General features: G+C 39.3%; 1 pseudogene; it reads right to left on the bottom strand.

Annotated features, from left to right (window-relative positions):
- Positions 1-11,310: 11,310 nt before the first annotated feature.
- Positions 11,311-18,154, bottom strand: LOC115118038 (5-hydroxytryptamine receptor 3A-like; annotated as a pseudogene).
- Positions 18,155-19,313: the final 1,159 nt, after the last annotated feature.

Here is a 19,313-nt window from a genome sequence, read left to right as displayed (position 1 = left end):
TGTAGTTCACCTGTAATGGATAAAATCCTGGACCTACGGGCTTGGTTAACAAACAGTTTCTCATATGTTTGATCTGATTATATCTTTAACTTCTATGCCTATTTGTTAGCTAAATTTTATTATTTTTTATTATTAGTTTATTATCCTATAGGCCACTAACTTACCCCCCTTTTGATACCTGGCTCTGCCCAGGTAACAACCTTATATACCCTAAATAATGACTTAGGTAGGATTAGTAAATTATCCTTATTTTCTGACATTATCATGTATGTCCAATTCTCATTTGGGCATCCATTCATCTCAATCATGTATCAATTCTCTGTCCAGTGTCTAATCTAGTTTAAGAAGTATCTGTGCTATTTATATATGTTCTTAAATATATATATTTACAAATTTAAACAGTAATTCCTTTCTCTCCTATCTCTCAAAATGCCACTAAGCATCTCACTGTTTGACTATCTAAAATCATTGATTTGAGAAAAAACATGTCTATAAGTGGCAATCTCTAAAGTCCTTACATTCCCTTAATCAATCTATCTTAATCCTTACAATAATCCTAAATCATCACAGATGTCCTATAGTCCTGTTAAATGTAATACTATTTAAAAAACCTCCTAATAGTTCATTAAACAGAGCCAAAACAAATGCTAACCATATCAAAATCCTTCCTACACTTACAAGCTCTTTCCTTCAGGGACCCTCAGTATTCTATCTGACAATAACATGAATTAATATATTTTGCATAGTGTGGAATACCTTATCTACAGTAATTTATCACCCCTATTTATTCTCAATGATAAATATAATTATTTTCTGTTGTAATATCAAATCAATAATAGCCCATTCAAAAACTTCACAGCTAATATTGTAAAACAGAATCCTGAAACACTTTCTCTTCAGTGATTCAAACAATAATTCTAAACCCCAAACTAAAACTCCATTAGTATTAATTTACCTTAACATTAGTAACCCAACTGACCACATATTCATTATACAAATGGCTCTCCCCTGAGGCTGATCAGACCCAAAAGATAGCCATGATAAGTTCAATAGGTCATACCACCCTTTTATAGTCATGTTCCATACTACATTAGACATATTAAAGAACCCTTTATCCTTAAAATCAAAAAAATTCACTTGTGTAATTGAAACTCATAAAATAAAAACTCATAAAGTTCCATATGTGAGCGTGCCTCTTTTATTTTTTTTCAATTTGGTCGTTTATTCCCTCAATCTCACCCTCTCTCCCCAAGATTATAATCCCAGGAAACATCTAAAAGTGAGACACCTAAACATCAATTTTCCCAGAAGAACACAAAACCCCTAACTAGCATTCACTATGCTACTTCGATTCAGAAACTCAAAAGTGAACTATAAACTGAACCTAATGATAATTCCCCTTTTTACCTCAAATCATTAATGATTAATCAAATCATTAATAATAATTAATTAATTAAGTTTTAAACAACGTCAAAATATATGTTTACTTAAATGAACATGCTACCCTTAGATACAATTAACCAGATTATCCAATGTATTACTTTTTCCCTATGCCGCAAATGTTGTACACTTCTCAGTGTAAGAAATCCGTAATTTAATCCCAGATATTTAATAACAATGTAAACGCCTTCTCCCATGGCTCCTTCAATTGACATATTTTAGATGACTTCCATCCGTCCCGGAATAAGGAATCCTACTTAAACACACCAGAATACAATGTTTAATTAAGTTAATTCAAACCCTAAAATTGACCATAACCAGTAACCAAATAAACAAACCACTTTTATCGGCAAAAAACAAACTATACAAAAACTCACTGCTATAATGCTTCAGATGACAAAATGACTCAGAGACTCACGTTTACATCTCAATAAACCAAATCATCATCTGCTTGTTCCTCAAGAAAACAACAACTTGCCCCTGTTACAGATGTCTACGTATCAGGGGAAAAGCTCAAATAACCAAATTCAACCTAGCTAATTTCCCGAAACATTATGCAATTATGTTTTTCTATAGAGGTTGCTTTTCAACATTAATACCCTAACATGGTTCCACACTATGGAAACAGTGCTCAAATTCACTGGTGTTACACTGGTGTTACATAAACAATCAAACCAGGAATCAATAACCATCAGAATCCATTATCACAATGTTTTACGATTCAGACATCCAGTCTCCCTTTCTCATAGCCTAATACAGTCCAAATAAACGCCACAAATCTATGATGCCCACCTAGCGAATCAGCTGCTAGTTTTTAGCATCTTTCCTGACTATCCTGACGACTCACAAACTACTTTTAAAAATGTATTTGGACATTTTTATCAACTTCTGAAAAGTGACTCAAAAAAATAATGCACGCATTTTCCTTCTAAAAGACAAACAATTTCCGTGCCGACAAAAGGGCCCAATCCGTAACGACTTTCAATGAATTGTAAATAATTGTTGGTTGTCTGCAGCAACAGTAGTTCGATAAACCAAACCTAATTTATCACATCTGTTCAAATCTTGAATTATAATTTACAACACCAACCAATATCTCTAAATTCGCTAATTTTATAAAAACATTTCGATGGGCATAAATCGAATTATCATTAACCTGTAGGAGTAACAGGTTAATGATAATCAGTATGTATTTCTCCTTTATGGAAATCTTATCAATAGCTTTGACTGTTGAATCAGATATTAGGTCTTACCTTACAACTATAAGCCCAGGGGTTGTAAATCCCTAGTTAACATCAGATATTAGGTCTTACCTATACAACTATAAGCTCAGGGGTCGTAAATCCCTAGTTAACATCAGATATTAGGTGTTACCTTACAACTATAAGGCCAGGGGTTGTAAATCCCTAGTTAACATCAGATATTAGGTGTTACCTATACAACTATAAGCCCAGGGGTTGTAAATCCCTAGTTAACATCAGATATTAGGTGTTACCTATACAACTATAAGCCCAGGGGTCGTAAATCCCTAGTTAACATCAGATATTAGGTGTTAGCTATACAACTATAAGCCCAGGGGTCGTAAATCCCTAGTTAACATCAGATATTAGGTGTTACCTATATAACTATAAGCCCATGGGTTGTAAATCCCTAGTTAATATCAGATATTAGGTCTTACCTATACAACTATAAGCCCAGGGGTTGTAAATCCCTAGTTAATATCAGATATTAGGTCTTACCTATACAACTATAAGCCCAGGGGTTGTAAATCCCTAGTTAACATCAGATATTAGGTGTTACCTATACAACTATAAGCCCAGGGGTTGTAAATCCCTAGTTAACATCAGATATTAGGTCTTACCTATACAACTATAAGCCCAGGGGTTGTAAATCGCTAGTTAACATCAGATATTAGGTCTTACCTATACAACTATAAGTCCAGGGGTTGTAAATCCCTAGTTAACATCAGAAATTAGGTGTTACCTATACAACTATAAGCCCAGGGGTTGTAAATCCCTAGTTAACATCAGATATTAGGTGTTACCTATACAACTATAAGCCCAGGGGTTGTAAATCCCTAGTTAAGCCCAGGGGTCGTAAATCCCTAGTTAACATCAGATATTAGGTCTTACCTATACAACTATAAGCCCAGGGGTCGTAAATCCCTAGTTAACATCAGATATTAGGTGTTACCTATACAACTATAAGCCCAGGGGTCGTAAATCCCTAGTTAACATCAGATATTAGGTCTTACCTATACAACTATAAGCCCAGGGGTTGTAAATCGCTAGTTAACATCAGATATTAGGTCTTACCTATACAACTATAAGTCCAGGGGTTGTAAATCCCTAGTTAACATCAGAAATTAGGTGTTACCTATACAACTATAAGCCCAGGGGTTGTAAATCCCTAGTTAACATCAGATATTAGGTGTTACCTATACAACTATAAGCCCAGGGGTTGTAAATCCCTAGTTAAGCCCAGGGGTCGTAAATCCCTAGTTAACATCAGATATTAGGTCTTACCTATACAACTATAAGCCCAGGGGTTGTAAATCCCTAGTTAACATCAGATATTAGGTGTTACCTATACAACTATAAGCCCAGGGTTGTAAATCCCTAGTTAACATCAGATATTAGGTCTTACCTATACAACTATAAGCCCAGGGGTCGTAAATCCCTAGTTAACATCAGATATTAGGTGTTACCTATACAACTATAAGCCCAGGGGTTGTAAATCCCTAGTTAACATCAGATATTAGGTCTTACCTATACAACTATAAGCCCAGGGGTTTTAAATCCCTAGTTAACATCAGATATTAGGTCTTACCTATACAACTATAAGCCCAGGGGTTGTAAATCCCTAGTTAACATCAGATATTAGGCCCAGGGGTCTTATTAGGTCTTACCTATACAACTATAAGCCCAGGGTTGTAAATCCCTAGTTAACATCAGATATTAGGTGTTACCTATACAACTATAAGCCCAGGGGTTGTAAATCCCTAGTTAACATCAGATATTAGGTCTTACCTATACAACTATAAGCCCAGGGGTTGTAAATCCCTAGTTAACATCAGATATTAGGTCTTACCTATACAACTATAAGCCCAGGGGTTGTAAATCCCTAGTTAACATCAGATATTAGGTGTTACCTATACAACTATAAGCCCAGGGGTTGTAAATCCCTAGTTAACATCAGATATTAGGTCTTACCTATACAACTATAAGCCCAGGGGTCGTAAATCCCTAGTTAACATCAGATATTAGGTGTTACCTATACAACTATAAGCCCAAGGGTTGTAAATCCCTAGTTAACATCAGATATTAGGTCTTACCTATACAACTATAAGCCCAGGGGTTGTAAATCCCTAGTTAACATCAGATATTAGGTCTTACCTATACAATGTCATTTATGTCATTTACAAAATAGCCTCCAATACCCTACTCAACAAATTGGATGCAGTCTATCACAATGCAATCTGTTTTGTCACCAAAGCCCCATATACTACCCACCATTGCGACCTGTATGCTCTCGTTGGCTGGCCCTCGCTTCATACTCGTCGCCAAACCCACTGGCTCCATGTCATCTACAAGACCCTGCTAGGTAAAGTCCCCCCTTATCTCAGCTCGCTGGTCACCATAGCATCTCCCACCTGTAGCACACGCTCCAGCAGGTATATCTCTCTAGTCACCCCCAAAACCAATTCTTTCTTTGGCCGCCTCTCCTTCCAGTTCTCTGCTGCCAATGACTGGAACGAACTACAAAAATCTCTTAAATTGGAAACACTTATCTCCCTCACTAGCTTTAAGCACCAACTGTCAGAGCATCTTACAGATTACTGCACCTGTACATAGCCCACCTATAATTTAGCCCAAACAACTACCTCTTTCCCAACTGTATTTAATTTATTTATTTATTTTGCTCCTTTGCACCCCATTATTTTTATTTCTACTTTGCACATTCTTCCATTGCAAAACTACCATTCCAGTGTTTTACTTGCTATATTGTATTTACTTTGCCACCATGGCCTTTTTTTGCCTTTACCTCCCTTCTCACCTAATTTGCTCACTTTATATATATATATATTTTTTTTACTGTATTATTGACTGTATGTTTGTTTTACTCCATGTGTAACTCTGTGTCGTTGTATGTGTCGAACTGCTTTGCTTTATCTTGGCCAGGTCGCAATTGTAAATGAGAACTTGTTCTCAACTTGCTTACCTGGTTAAATAAAGGTGAAATAAAAAACTATAAGCCCAGGGGTTGTAAATCCCTAGTTAACATCAGATATTAGGTCTTACCTATACAACTATAAGCCCAGGGGTTGTAAATCCCTAGTTAACATCAGATATTAGGTGTTACCTATACAACTATAAACCCAGGGGTTGTAAATCCCTAGTTAACATCAGATATTAGGTCTTACCTATACAACTATAAGCCCAGGGGTTGTAAATCCCTAGTTAACATCAGATATTAGGTCTTACCTATACAACTATAAGCCCAGGGGTTGTAAATCCCTAGTTAACATCAGATATTAGGTCTTACCTATACAACTATAAGCCCAGGGTTCGTAAATCCCTAGTTAACATCAGATATTAGGTCTTACCTATACAACTATAAGCCCAGGGGTTGTAAATCCCTAGTTAACATCAGATATTAGGTGTTACCTGTACAACTATAAGCCCAGGGGTTGTAAATCCCTAGTTAACATCAGATATTAGGTCTTACCTATACAACTATAAGCCCAGGGGTTGTAAATCCCTAGTTAACATCAGATATTAGGTCTTACCTATACAACTATAAGCCCAGGGGTCGTAAATCCCTAGTTAACATCAGATATTAGGTGTTACCTATACAACTATAAGCCCAGAGGTTGTAAATCCCTAGTTAACATCAGATATTAGGTCTTACCTATACAACTATAAGCCCAGGGGTTGTAAATCCCTAGTTAACATCAGATATTAGGTCTTACCTATACAACTATAAGCCCAGGGGTCGTAAATCCCTAGTTAACATCAGATATTAGGTGTTACCTATACAACTATAAGCCCAGGGGTTGTAAATCCCTAGTTAATATCTTATTTTCCGGTTGTGTCAGAGGGCTTTTAAAGAACGCTAATAATCGTTATCTCACGCCACTATTTCTTAGGCTTCCCTCTCGCATGGAACCTCTTGTCTATAGATTTGGCTTTTATCCCATTCCTTTAGATTTTGGTTCCCTCTCCTCCTTATTTGGATATTTCAGTAGTATTTGTTGAATCGGAACGATGATCAATACTGCCAGAATTCAAATGACCATTCCAGTTATCTTGAGCATTCCCTTCCTGTCTCCCCACGCCTAGTATTTGTACAAGATCACCGTCCTATCCCCAGCACCTATTTAATATCCCGTCTTAATCTCGGGCGAATATGCCTCTCATGATTAAATTTAGTTTATTTACGGTAGTGCACATTACCACAGGTTATTTTCGAACCTGCTCAGTGTATATCGGTTATACAAACCCCAGTGTATGTTGGTCATACAAAACCCTGTGGGAAAAGCAAAGCTCCCATTATTGAGGAATTCTAAAAATTTTAGAACATCAATCAAAAAACTCAAATCCCCCCAGAATTGAGAATATAGGCTACTAACCTTGCCGCCGACTGGGAAAAGCATTGTTCGTTGGATCTAGTCACCGTCCCTTTCGTCTGGGGTGTATACCGGCCTGTTTTATAACCTCAATTCAGAGGCCAGGCCTTAAATAACGGGACCAGACCCGCTCGTGCACGATTTTTCCGGCATACGACCTCCAGATGGCAGAGACGGTTATTTTAGATCCCGGTTCGAAGGACCAATTGTTGCAGGCATTTAATTCCTCTGTTTTAACCTCTAGCGTCGAGCAATCCCATATCCGGGAGCGTAATCATAGCCTCAAGCTCATTACCATAACGCAACGTTAACTATTCATGAAAATCGCAAATGAAATAAAATAAATATATTGGCTCACAAGCTTAGCCTTTTGTTAACAACACTGTCATCTCAGATTTTCAAAATATGCTTTTCAACCATAGCTACACAAGCATTTGTGTAAGAGTATTGATAGCTAGCATAGCATTAAGCCTAGCATTGAGCAGGCAACATTTTCACAAAAACAAGAAAAGCATTCAAATAAAATAATTTACCTTTGAAGAACTTCGGATGTTTTCAATTAGGAGAATCTCAGTTAGATAGCAAATGTTCAGTTTTTCCAAAAATATTATTTGTGTAGGAGAAATCGTTCTGTTTTGTTCATCATGTTTGGCTAAGAAAACCCCCCGAAAATTCAGTCATTACAACGCCAAACTTTTTTCCAAATTAACTCCATAATATCGACAGAAACATGGCAAACGTTGTTTAGAATCAATCCTCAAGGTGTTTTTCACATATCTATTCGATGATAAGTCATTCGTGCCAGTTGGGTTTCTCCTCTGAAGCAAATGGAAAAATACACGCAGGTGGAGATTACGCAATAATTGCAACGGAGGACACCAAGCGAGCACCTGGTAAATGTAGTCTCTTATGGTCAATCTTCCAATGATATGCCTACAAATACGTCACAATGCTGCAGACACCTTGGGGAAACGACAGAAAGTGTAAGCTCATTCCTGGCGCATTCACAGCCATATAAGGAGACATTGGAACACAGCACCTTCAAAATCTGGGGCATTTCCTGTTTGAAATTTCATCTTGGTTTCGCCTGTAGCATCAGTTCTGTGGCACTCACAGATAATATCTTTGCAGATTTGGAAACGTCAGAGTGTTTTCTTTCCAAAGCTGTCAATTATATGCATAGTCGAGCATCTTTTCGTGACAAAATATCTTGTTTAAAACGGGAACGTTTTTTTTATCCCAAAATTAAAAGAGCGCCCCCTATATCAAAGAAGTTAATACCCAATTCAAATTAAACACTCTGTCAATTCATAAGAATATGTAAGACCCTTATTTTATAGAAATGGACAGAGCCCGGTCTTAAAGTCAAATAGCAGCCTTTATTCACGAGTACTGAACACGATACAGGTTACCACAGGTTATAAACTGAAAATGACGTCATTAGTTCCAGTACCAACCCGTCTCTTCTCCCCCTGGTACAAAGGCAGTATCTCAAGCCTTCCCACATCGTCTCCCTACCAATTTAATATCATTTATGGCTGAGCCAAAGTCTTCCGGTGTAGATAAGCATTCTAGCCAGTCTGAAGATTTAGTTAATTCATTTCTACCAAGGAACAGACCGTCATTGTTCTAATCCTTGATTATATTTACACACATTATATTCAGTACTAGGATTAAGAAAGAAAATTCATACATATACAGTAACATAATAGTATTCTGATTAGTACATATACAGTAACATAATAGTATTCTGATTAGTACATATACAGTAACATAATAGTATTCTGATTAGTACATCCTGATTGAAATGTATACATAATTAGTCATTGTAGATAAAAATTCTCTTAACACACCCCCATACCATCAACAGTGGGAACCACACATGCAGAGATCGTCCGTTCACCTACTCTGCGTCTCACAAAGATACTGAGGTTGGAACCAATAATCTCACATTTGGACTCATCAGACCAAGGACAGATTTCCACCGGTTTAATATCCCCTGCTCATGTTTCTTGGCCCAAGAAAGTCTCTTCTTCTTATTGGTGTCCTTTAGTAGTGGTTTGTTTGCAGCAATTGGACCCTTAAGGCCTGATTCACGCAGTCTCCTCTGAACAGTTGATGTTGAGATGTGTCTGTTACTTGAACTCTGTAAAGCATTTATTTGGGCTGCAATTTCTGAGGCTGGTGAATTTGAATTTATCCTCTACTGCAGAGGTAACTCTGGGTCCTCCTTCCTGTGGTGGTCTTCATGAGAGCTAATTTCATCATAGCGCTTGATGGTTTTTGCGACTGCACTTGAGGAAACATTCAAAGTTCTTGACATTTTCCAGATTGACTGAGCTTCATGTCTTAAAGTAATGATGGACTGTTGTTTCTCTTTGCTTAATTGAGCTGTTCTTGCCAAAATATGAACTTGGTATTTTACCAAACTTACCAACCTTACCTGTATACCAACCCTACCTTCTCACAACATAACCGATTGGCTTAAACACGTGAAGAGGGAAAGAAATTCCACAAATGAACTTTTAACAAGGCACACCTGTTAATTGAAATGCATTTCAGGTGACTACCTCATGAAGCTAGTTGAGAGAATGTCAAGAGTGTGCAAAGCTGTCAACAAGGCAAAGGGTGGCTACTTTGAATAATCTGTTTACCACTTTTTTGGTTTCTACATGATTCCATATGTGTTATTTCATTATGTTGATGTCTTCACTATTATTCTACAATGTAGAAAATATTAAAAATAAAGAAAAACCCTTGAATGAGTAGATGTGTGCAAACTTTTGACTGGTACTGTATGTTTTATGGATTTTCGACCTCTGACATATTGTCGATTCCGAGCTAATAATCGAATAGAACTGAGAATGTTGTTCTTTAATGGAAGCCTCTTTAATGTTAAACATGTAGGATATGGTGTACCGCAGGGCAGCTCTCTTTCTTGTAGTCAGATTTGGAATGGGTGGCCAGCAACAAACTGGAAGCGAACATCTCTAAAACTAAGAGCATTGTATTTGGTACAAATCGTTCCGTAAGTTCGAGACCTCAGCTGAATCTGGTAATGAAAGTATGGCTGTTGAACAACTTGAGGAGATTGAATTACTTGGTGTTACCTTAGATTGTAAACTGTCATGGTCAAAACACATAGATTCAATGGTTGTAAAGATGGGGAGAGGTCTGTCTGTAATAAAGAGATGCTCTGCTTTTTGACACCACACTTCAAACAGTCCTGCAGACTCTAGTTTTGTCTTGATTATTGCCCAATCATGTGGTCAAGTGCTGCAAAGAAAAACCTAGTTAAGCTGCAGCTGGCCCAGAACAGAGTGGCACGTCTTGCACTTCATGGTAATCAGAGAGCTAATATAAATGCTATGCATGCCAGTCTCTCTTGGCTGAGAGTTGAGGAGAGACTGACTGCATCACTTCTTCTTTTTAGAAGAAACATTCATATGTTGCAAATTCCAAATGGTTTCCATAGTAAACTTACACATCTTTGACACACACACTTACCCCACCAGACACGCCACCAGGGGTCTTTTCACAGTCCCCAAACCCAGAACAAAATCAAGAAAGTGAGCAAATTATATAGAGCCATTATTGTCTGAAACTCCCTTACGTCTCATATTGCTCAAATGAACAGCAAACCTGTTTTCAAATGTTTAATGTTCTGTATTATGTAATGTTGCATGTTTCGTGTTGGACCCCAGGAAGAGTAGCTGCTGTTTTTGTAACAGAAAATGGGGATCCTAATGAAATACAACAAAAAAATAACTTAGTGAAGGATGTGGTTTTTGGATGATACACTACTTTGCATGTCATTGATCCACCATCAACATTACAATTCAGAAAACGTCTCAGATGACCCCAATGAATTGTTGTTAGTAATGAAACAGTGGTTTTCGTGAAAGCATGTTTATTTGTCAAAGAAAAATATATTTCCTCTAATATAGTAATATGTAAGTCAACACACTTACTCAGTGAAGCCAGAAGATCAAACAAACAATTGTTAAAGTTATGGTAATTTTAAGGTAATTGTTTTTAAATCTAAACAGCAGTTGACAACATGGGAGACTCTTAAGTCTTGTACACGGTGGTGTAGTGGAGGGTAAGAACTATTTCCACACATTTTGTATTTTACACAAACATTTAGCCACCTATCGTGGAAAAATGCGAAGAACGTATCGGGAGCGTTACTTTTTTCACAACAAATGGCGTTTCACCACCTAGTTTTTTAAACCAGTACATCACTGGTTGTACGAATTACTCAGATGCTGAGGATGACGATGAAGCTGAAGGTGATGAAGATGCAGTAGACGCCAAACAGCAGCCGGTCTATGATGTAGCCCACCTGCATCCAGTCCTGGGAGATCTGGTTCCCGTCCACATGCTGGGCCACCTGGAGGCGGACGGACTGGAGCTCATTGCCCAGATTCCTCAGCTCCGCCAGGGCTGGATCGCCTGCCTCTGCCCACATCTTACCTGGTTCTCCTGTTTGAACCTGTCTCTCCACCAACACTAGAGGGCAGACTTTCACGTCTGTTTGTTCGAGACAAGAGGGAAGGCAGGGAGAAAGGTGAACTTATGAATGTACCTCCTAAAGACAGAAATTATTGACGTACGTGGGAAGTACCATTCTGTCTGAGGTCGGACCTTGTCAAGTGTCTGGAAAAATGTATCAGAGTGATTCCGGCATTTATGTTACTGTTCAGGCCTGCGATTGAAGGCTTTCACTATATTGGGTTGGGACAAGACAAGGATCTGCTAACTGAATGAAAGTCTGTGTAATTGTAAATCTCTGGAGGATCAGACAGGGTACCTCTTGCAACTGGATTGAGGATGATCTTGTCCTCTCTGGATTTCTGAGGCAGCCAGACGAGGGTGCCCATGAAGCGCAGGACGAGCACTCGGACCCAGCCAGGCACTGGGTGGAAGTTACTGGAGCCGACCAGGAGGTTGGTGATGAGAATAGTCTCCAGTAGGCTGGCCACCATCAGAGCCAAGCAGATGGCGAAGAACACATCTGCATGTGCAGGAGGTGAAGAGAGGAAAATATTCAGCAACTCTTAGGAGGACAAAGGAAGCGGACTTCAAAATGATACTTGACCCTAACCAGCTAATCCAATAACACAAAGTAAACATCTACATTTATGACTTACGAAAAATATGGTGTTCCCAGTACACATGTTTTCATACTCACTTATCAGTGGAATGGTGCTTCCTGTGACGGGAAGAAGGTCATTCACGATGAGCAGGAAGACGGAGTAGCCCAAAATTAGGGTCATCTTGAAGGAGGAGCGGTCCACGTTCTGGGGAGGCAGCAGGAAGCTGAAGAGATCCACAGTGATGAGAAAGCAGCTGGGGATCAGGAGGTTCACCACGTAGAGGGTGGCTCTGCGCCTCAGGACAATCTACAGTTTAGAGACACAATGGGGAATGAAAACCTTCAAGGGTGACCTGGCTTGGTGCAGTCGATTCCCATATCAGACAAGACAAAGCCATAATTATCTGGGTTAGCATCCTATGTGTGAAACAGGAAGTACTCTCTGAAACAAAAGTAACGCTAGAAATATAGAGAGCTCAACGTTCAGTGCTAGTAGAGCCAAATGAATGGCGTCTGAGAAATTGCAGTGCTTTTGGTTCTTACATAGAAGCAAAGCTCATCATAGGGGTTGCTTTCTCCCTGATTGAATGTTGATAACTTGAACTTGCTGGATTTGATGTCCATCAGCTCCCACTCCCCTTCAGTGGACATCACGCTAATGGAGCGTTTCAGGATGTCCTCCACCTTCTTCCCTAAGATAATCCTTATGTCCGACACTGCAGGGGAGATAAAGGAATGGGACATACTGGGATGAATGGGCTGAGCCTATATGGAAGCAAAACATGATCTGTACTGAGGGGATGGTAAACTTGGGCCTAACACCAAACAGATCCCTTGGTTGACACCAAGTAATTTATCAAAAACTTTAATGGACTTGATGGGCCACCCTGTTTCACATCTATCATTTCAGATCACAAGAGAGTCAGGATGTTCTTTTGGGAGAGAAGGAGCGATGGGTTTGGCGTCTGACCCTTATGTTCAAGTAAGTCCTAAAGCATGGTTGCATTGACGTCTTACCGTGGTGGATATAGGATCTGAAGGTGAAGGTGCAGTTCTGGACGTCAAAGGGGAAGGTGTAGATCTCCAGGTTACAGGAGCTAACCACTCTGACAGGGTTGGCGTCTCGCACTATACCAGTGTGCTTAATGTACACATAAGGGACGATGGGAGCTCTGTTTTCATCCATACTGTAAAACAGGGTGAAATAGGGGGACGATTTCAAACCATGGGCAGGATATAAATCATATGTTTTATATTTTTCATTGTGACTTAATCAGTCACTAGTGCAATAAAAGGGACAGAATTAAAGTGTTTGTTAAGATGTCTGCTCTCCCTCAGAATTCTAATTAGCATAATACAAACATCCCTATCAAGATCTGTCTGTTTAAGATATGGATTTCTATGGCCTGTGTCTCAATCCACCACATCGGCCAATGACGGCCTTCTGCATCTGCGGTGGAAGGTTGCTGAGCTACAGTTGTGTTTGTCAGACCATTCGACATCCCGAAAATCTGTCTTTTCTTGAAAACGTCTGTCTGAGTCCAAACAAACTAAAATGACCACTCCATGGAAAGATGAGACTCTCACAAATACTATGGTGTTCTCAATTTTGTTCCACGCACTACATATACATCATGAGACTCGTTTGAAGAAGTTACCAACCTCGTGTCCGAAAGGTGAGACTCACAAACACATACAGTACCTTGCGAAAGTATTCGGCCCCCTTGAACTTTGCGACCTTTTGCCACATTTCAGGCTTCAAAGATAAAGATATAAAACTGTATTTTTTTTTGTGAAGAATCAACAACAAGTGGGACACAATCATGAATTGGAACGACATTTATTGGATATTTCAAACTTTTTTAACAAATCCAAAACTGAAAAATTGGGCGTGCAAAATTATTCAGCCCCCTTAAGTTAATACTTTGTAGCGCCACCTTTTGCTGCGATTACAGCTGTAAGTCGCTTGGGGTATGTCTCTATCAGTTTTGCACATCTAGAGACTGAAATGTTTTCCCATTCCTCCTTGCAAAACAGCTCGAGCTCAGTGAGGTTGGATGGAGAGCATTTGTGAACAGCAGTTTTCAGTTCTTTCCACAGATTCTCGATTGTATTCAGGTCTGGACTTTGACTTGGCCATTCTAACACCTGGATATGTTTATTTTTGAACCATTCCATTGTAGATTTTGCTTTATGTTTTGGATCATTGTCTTGTTGGAAGACAAATCTCCGTCCCAGTCTCAGGTGTTTTGCAGACTCCATCAGATTTTCTTCCAGAATGGTCCTGTATTTGGCTCCATCCATCTTCCCATCAATTTTAACCATCTTCCCTGTCCCTGCTGAAGAAAAGCAGGCCCAAACCATGATGCTGCCACCACCATGTTTGACAGTGGGGATGGTGTGTTCAGGGTGATGAGCTGTGTTGCTTTAACGCCAAACATAACGTTTTGCATTGTTGCCAAAAAGTTCCATTTTGGTTTCATCTGACCAGAGCACCTTCTTCCACATGTTTGGTGTGTCTCCCAGGTGGCTTGTGGCAAACTTTAAACAACACTTTTTATGGATATCTTTAAGAAATGGCTTTCTTCTTGCCACTCTTCCATAAAGGCCAGATTTGTGCAATATACGACTGATTGTTGTCCTATGGACAGAGTCTCCCACCTCAGCTGTAGATCTCTGCAGTTCATCCAGAGTGATCATGGGCCTCTTGGCTGCATCTCTGATCAGTCTTCTCCTTGTATGAGCTGAAAGTTTAGAGGGACGGCCAGGTCTTGGTAGATTTGCAGTGGTCTGATACTCCTTCCATTTCAATATTATCGCTTGCACAGTGCTCCTTGGGATGTTTAAAGCTTGGGAAATCTTTTTGTATCCAAATCCGGCTTTAAACTTCTTCACAACAGTATCTCGGACCTGCCTGGTGTGTTCCTTGTTCTTCATGATGCTCTCTGCGCTTTTAACGGACCTCTGAGACTATCACAGTGCAGGTGCATTTATACGGAGACTTGATTACACATAGGTGGATTGTATTTATCATCATTAGTCATTTAGGTCAACATTGGATCATTCAGAGATCCTCACTGAACTTCTGGAGAGAGTTTGCTGCACTGAAAGTAAAGGGGCTGAATAATTTTGCACGCCCAATTTTTCAGTTTTTGATTTGTTAAAAAAGTTTGAAATATCCAATAAATGTCGTTCCACTTCATGATTGTGTCCCACTGTTGTTGATTCTTCACAAAAAAATACAGTTTTATATCTTTATGTTTGAAGCCTGAAATGTGGCAAAAGGTCGCAAAGTTCAAGGGGGCCGAATACTTTCGCAAGGCACTGTACATGTTTGTTGTTTTGCTCTAGGACAACCACAAGCCTCACAAGACTCATCTGAAGGGAGCACGGTAGCAGTTAAAAGACTCATCTGAAGGGAGCACGGTAGCAGTTAAAATCAATTATGGAAGTACATGCAGTGCCACTCAAACATTTGGACACACCTACTCAATCCATGTTTTTTTCTATATTTTCTATATTTTCTACATTGTAAAATAATAGTGAAGACAATAAAACTATGAAATAATACAGATGGGAATCATGTAGTAACCAAAAACATTGTATATATTATTTATATTTGAGATTCTTCAAAGTAGCCACCCTTTGCCTTGACGTCAGCTTGCACAAAGTCGTTTACATCCCTGTTAGTGAGCATTTGTCCTTTGACAAGGTAATGCATCCACCTGACAGGTGTGGCATATCAAGAAGCTGATTGAGGAGCCTGATTATTACGCAGGTGCACCTTATGCTGGGGAAAAGTTTTGAGGGAGTGTGTAATTGGCATTCTGACTGCAGGAATGTCCACCAGAGCTCTTGGCAGAGGATTTAATGTCAATTTCTCTACTGTAACTCAGTAAAATCGTTGAAATTGTTGCATGTCGTGTTTATATTTTTGTTCAGTGTATATTGAATCAGTTTTAGTGCCAAAAAAAAAGAGTTTAAATGTGGGTAAAAAACAATGATACATTTCCTGATCTTTCGTTTATCTCTCAGATATAGACACTTTAAAACAAACTTCATTTTCATCATTTTTTGACTATGTATTTTTCCATGTATTAGTCTGTTATTCAATGTGTTTCTATGGGCTAATATCAGTAAGACCAAATTCAATGTTTCATCAAAAAAATAAGTATATCGTATCTATATAGAGACTATAGAGATGTTTAACTCACAATTCATTGATTACCACATCTGGTGACCAGAACCTTTCCCTGGGGAGAGAAATATTGGCAGAGCCGCATTGGACTGGGTCCCAGCTGAAAAATTCATTCTCCCATTCCTAAAACAACAAGTTAGCAACAATACAATATGTTTGTAAGAAGTCTGTAAGGAGCATTATAAATGATAATATGATGTTTAGGATTGTTCGACAGTCAAAGATAAAATATATCTTTTAGTTTTAACCAAATATATATATTACTATTGCTATTCAGTACATATTGGTGAATGGATGTTGTGTGCCCTAACACATATGTAACACGAAGTAACGTGCTGTAGGAGAATCAGAAACCAAAGTGCAAAAATGACTCCCATACACTGTGTACATATATTTGCAAAAATAATACAATACAATACTGACCTTCACCAGCCAAATGTAGGTGTTCAACAGTTGTGCTTTTTCTTCCTGAAAAGAGAATTAGTTTTCCTACAAAGTAATGGCAATAAAGCCACATTTTACATAAGTCTACAAAACAGGATGTGGAGGAACATTCAGAACTATATAGCACATGTCAAATACATTGATGGATTTAATGGTATGTCTCCTCAGCTGAACTAGTTGAAAGGGATACCATGCTGTCCTACTACTCCTTACCACACCCAGGATGCCGTAGAGAGTGAAGTACATGCTGATGTTGGTGGGGGTTGAGAGGTTCATGACAGGTCGTATGGAGTACAATGTCATGACGTTCTCCAGGGCGGCCAGAAGGGATATGGTGTTGGGGTTGGTGCAGTTCACCACTATCTTACATCTCAGGCATGGCGCTGGGGAAACAATGGTAACCATGCTGCTTTATGTTGTGGTTTTGTTATGGTCCTGTGTGACTCAATTGGTAAAACATGGCAGTTGCAAAACCAGGGTTGTGGGTTCATTTCCAAACAGGGGACCAGGATGAACATGTATTCACTCTCTACTGAATGTTGCTCTGGATATGAGAATGTCAAATATCAGATCATCTTCAGTGAAAAGTCTTTAATTTTGGGGTTCTTGCGTATTGTAGATATCATTATTAGAATCTTCTTAGAATGATGAAGACCTTGCTACTTTTTCATATGATAGTGAAATGAATTGACTGCAAACCCACAAATACATTATGTTATGAACTTGATTGCTAAAGTATCAGCTACCCCAAGCAATATCAAAAAGTGAACATAAAACTAAAGAATAAATGAACACCAACTTTTACTCAACTAGAATATTTTAACTTTACTTAGCATAATTTAGTTGACTTTACTCATTTTTTTCCCGTGTCCAAACTGTACCTACCCTGTACCATGATGCAGCAGATGATGAACAGAACCTGGTGGGAACTGACCCACCATCGTTGAGACTGAAATAGTCATTTAAAAAAATCACTGTTAGGTTCAAAGGTCAAACTGTATTTTAGAGATACGGTCCATTGTTTAGTGTATGTTTGAGAATTAACACAATGTGTATAACACCATGAATTACAGTAAGAATTCACACCTTAATTTACCACAAAAGAGACCTAACAAATGTTTTGACCAATTACAGTAAATGCATTGAAGCACAACACACAGACACACAACTTAAGTAACGTAAATCCCCCAATGTAACGAAAGGCATTAGAATGAAAGATATCTACCTCCATTTTGGAAAAATCCTTGGCTGCCATCAAACTGCAAGTTTTTGCAAACTGCTGTTGACTGTTTCAATCCTAATGTTTGGCTGAAGAACTGTTCAGAGCAAAGCTTTGTTACCTCACTCCCATAGCGATGGCATCTCTTCACCAGCTGGAACACATTGTATATATACAGACTCATTTGCATAGTTAACCACTTATGTTGATGTATTGTCATGGCATAACAAATCAAAAGTTATTAGTCACAGGCACTGAATAAAACAGGTGTATAGACCTTACAGTGAAAGGTTTACTTGCAACCCCTTAACCAACAACGCAGTTTAAAGAAAAATACCTGACCAAATAAAGAATAGCGAGGCTGTATACAGGAGGCACCGGTTATTTGAGGTAATTGAGGTTAATATGTGCATGTACATGGAGTTATTATTGAAGTAACTATGCATAGATAATAACAGAGAGTAGCAGCAGCTTAAATGAGGGGGGTCAATGCAGATAGTCTGGGTGGCCATTTGATTAGATGTTCAGGAGTCTTATAGCTTGGGGGTAGAAGCTGTTTAGAAGCATCTTTGACCTAGACTTGGCGCTCCGGTACCGCTTGCCGTGTGGTAGCAGAGAGAACAGTCTATGACTAGGGTGGCTGGAGTCGTTGGTATAGAGGTCCTGGAAGGTAGGAAGTTTTGCCCCAGTGATGTACTGGACCGTACGCACTACCCTCTGTAGCGCCTTGCGGTCGGAAGTTGAGCAGTTGCCATACCGGGCAGTGATGCAACCAGTCAGGATGCTCTCGATGGTGCAGCTGTAGAACATTTTGAGGATCCGAGGACCCATGCCAAATCTTTTCAGTCTCCAGATGGGAAATATATTTAGTTGTGCCCTCTTCACGACTGTCTTGGTGTGTTTGGACCATGTTAGTTTGTTGGTGATGTGGACACCAAGGAACTTGAAGCTCTCAACCTGCTCCACTACAGCCCTGTCGATGAGAATGGGGGGGTGTGCTCGGTCCTCTTTTTCCTGTAGTCCACAATCCTCTCCTTTGTCTTGATCATGTTGAGGGAGAGGTTGTTGTCCTGGCACTACACGGCCAGGTCTCTGACCTCCTCCCTATAGGCTGTTTCATTGTTGTCGGTGATCAGGCCTACCGTGTCATCTGTCACTGTTGTGTCATCAGCAAACTTAACGATGGTGTTGGAGTCATGCCTGGCCGTGCAGTAATGAGTGACAGGGAATACAGGAGGGGCCTGAGCACGCACCCCTGAGGGGCCCTCGTGGTGAGGATTAGCGT

Source organism: Oncorhynchus nerka, linkage group LG25, assembly GCF_034236695.1.
Source record: "Oncorhynchus nerka isolate Pitt River linkage group LG25, Oner_Uvic_2.0, whole genome shotgun sequence".
In the NCBI taxonomy this organism is placed as follows: domain Eukaryota; kingdom Metazoa; phylum Chordata; class Actinopteri; order Salmoniformes; family Salmonidae; genus Oncorhynchus; species Oncorhynchus nerka.
Note: the sequence above shows the minus strand (reverse complement) of the source record. Positions and strands in the feature narration are given on the sequence as shown.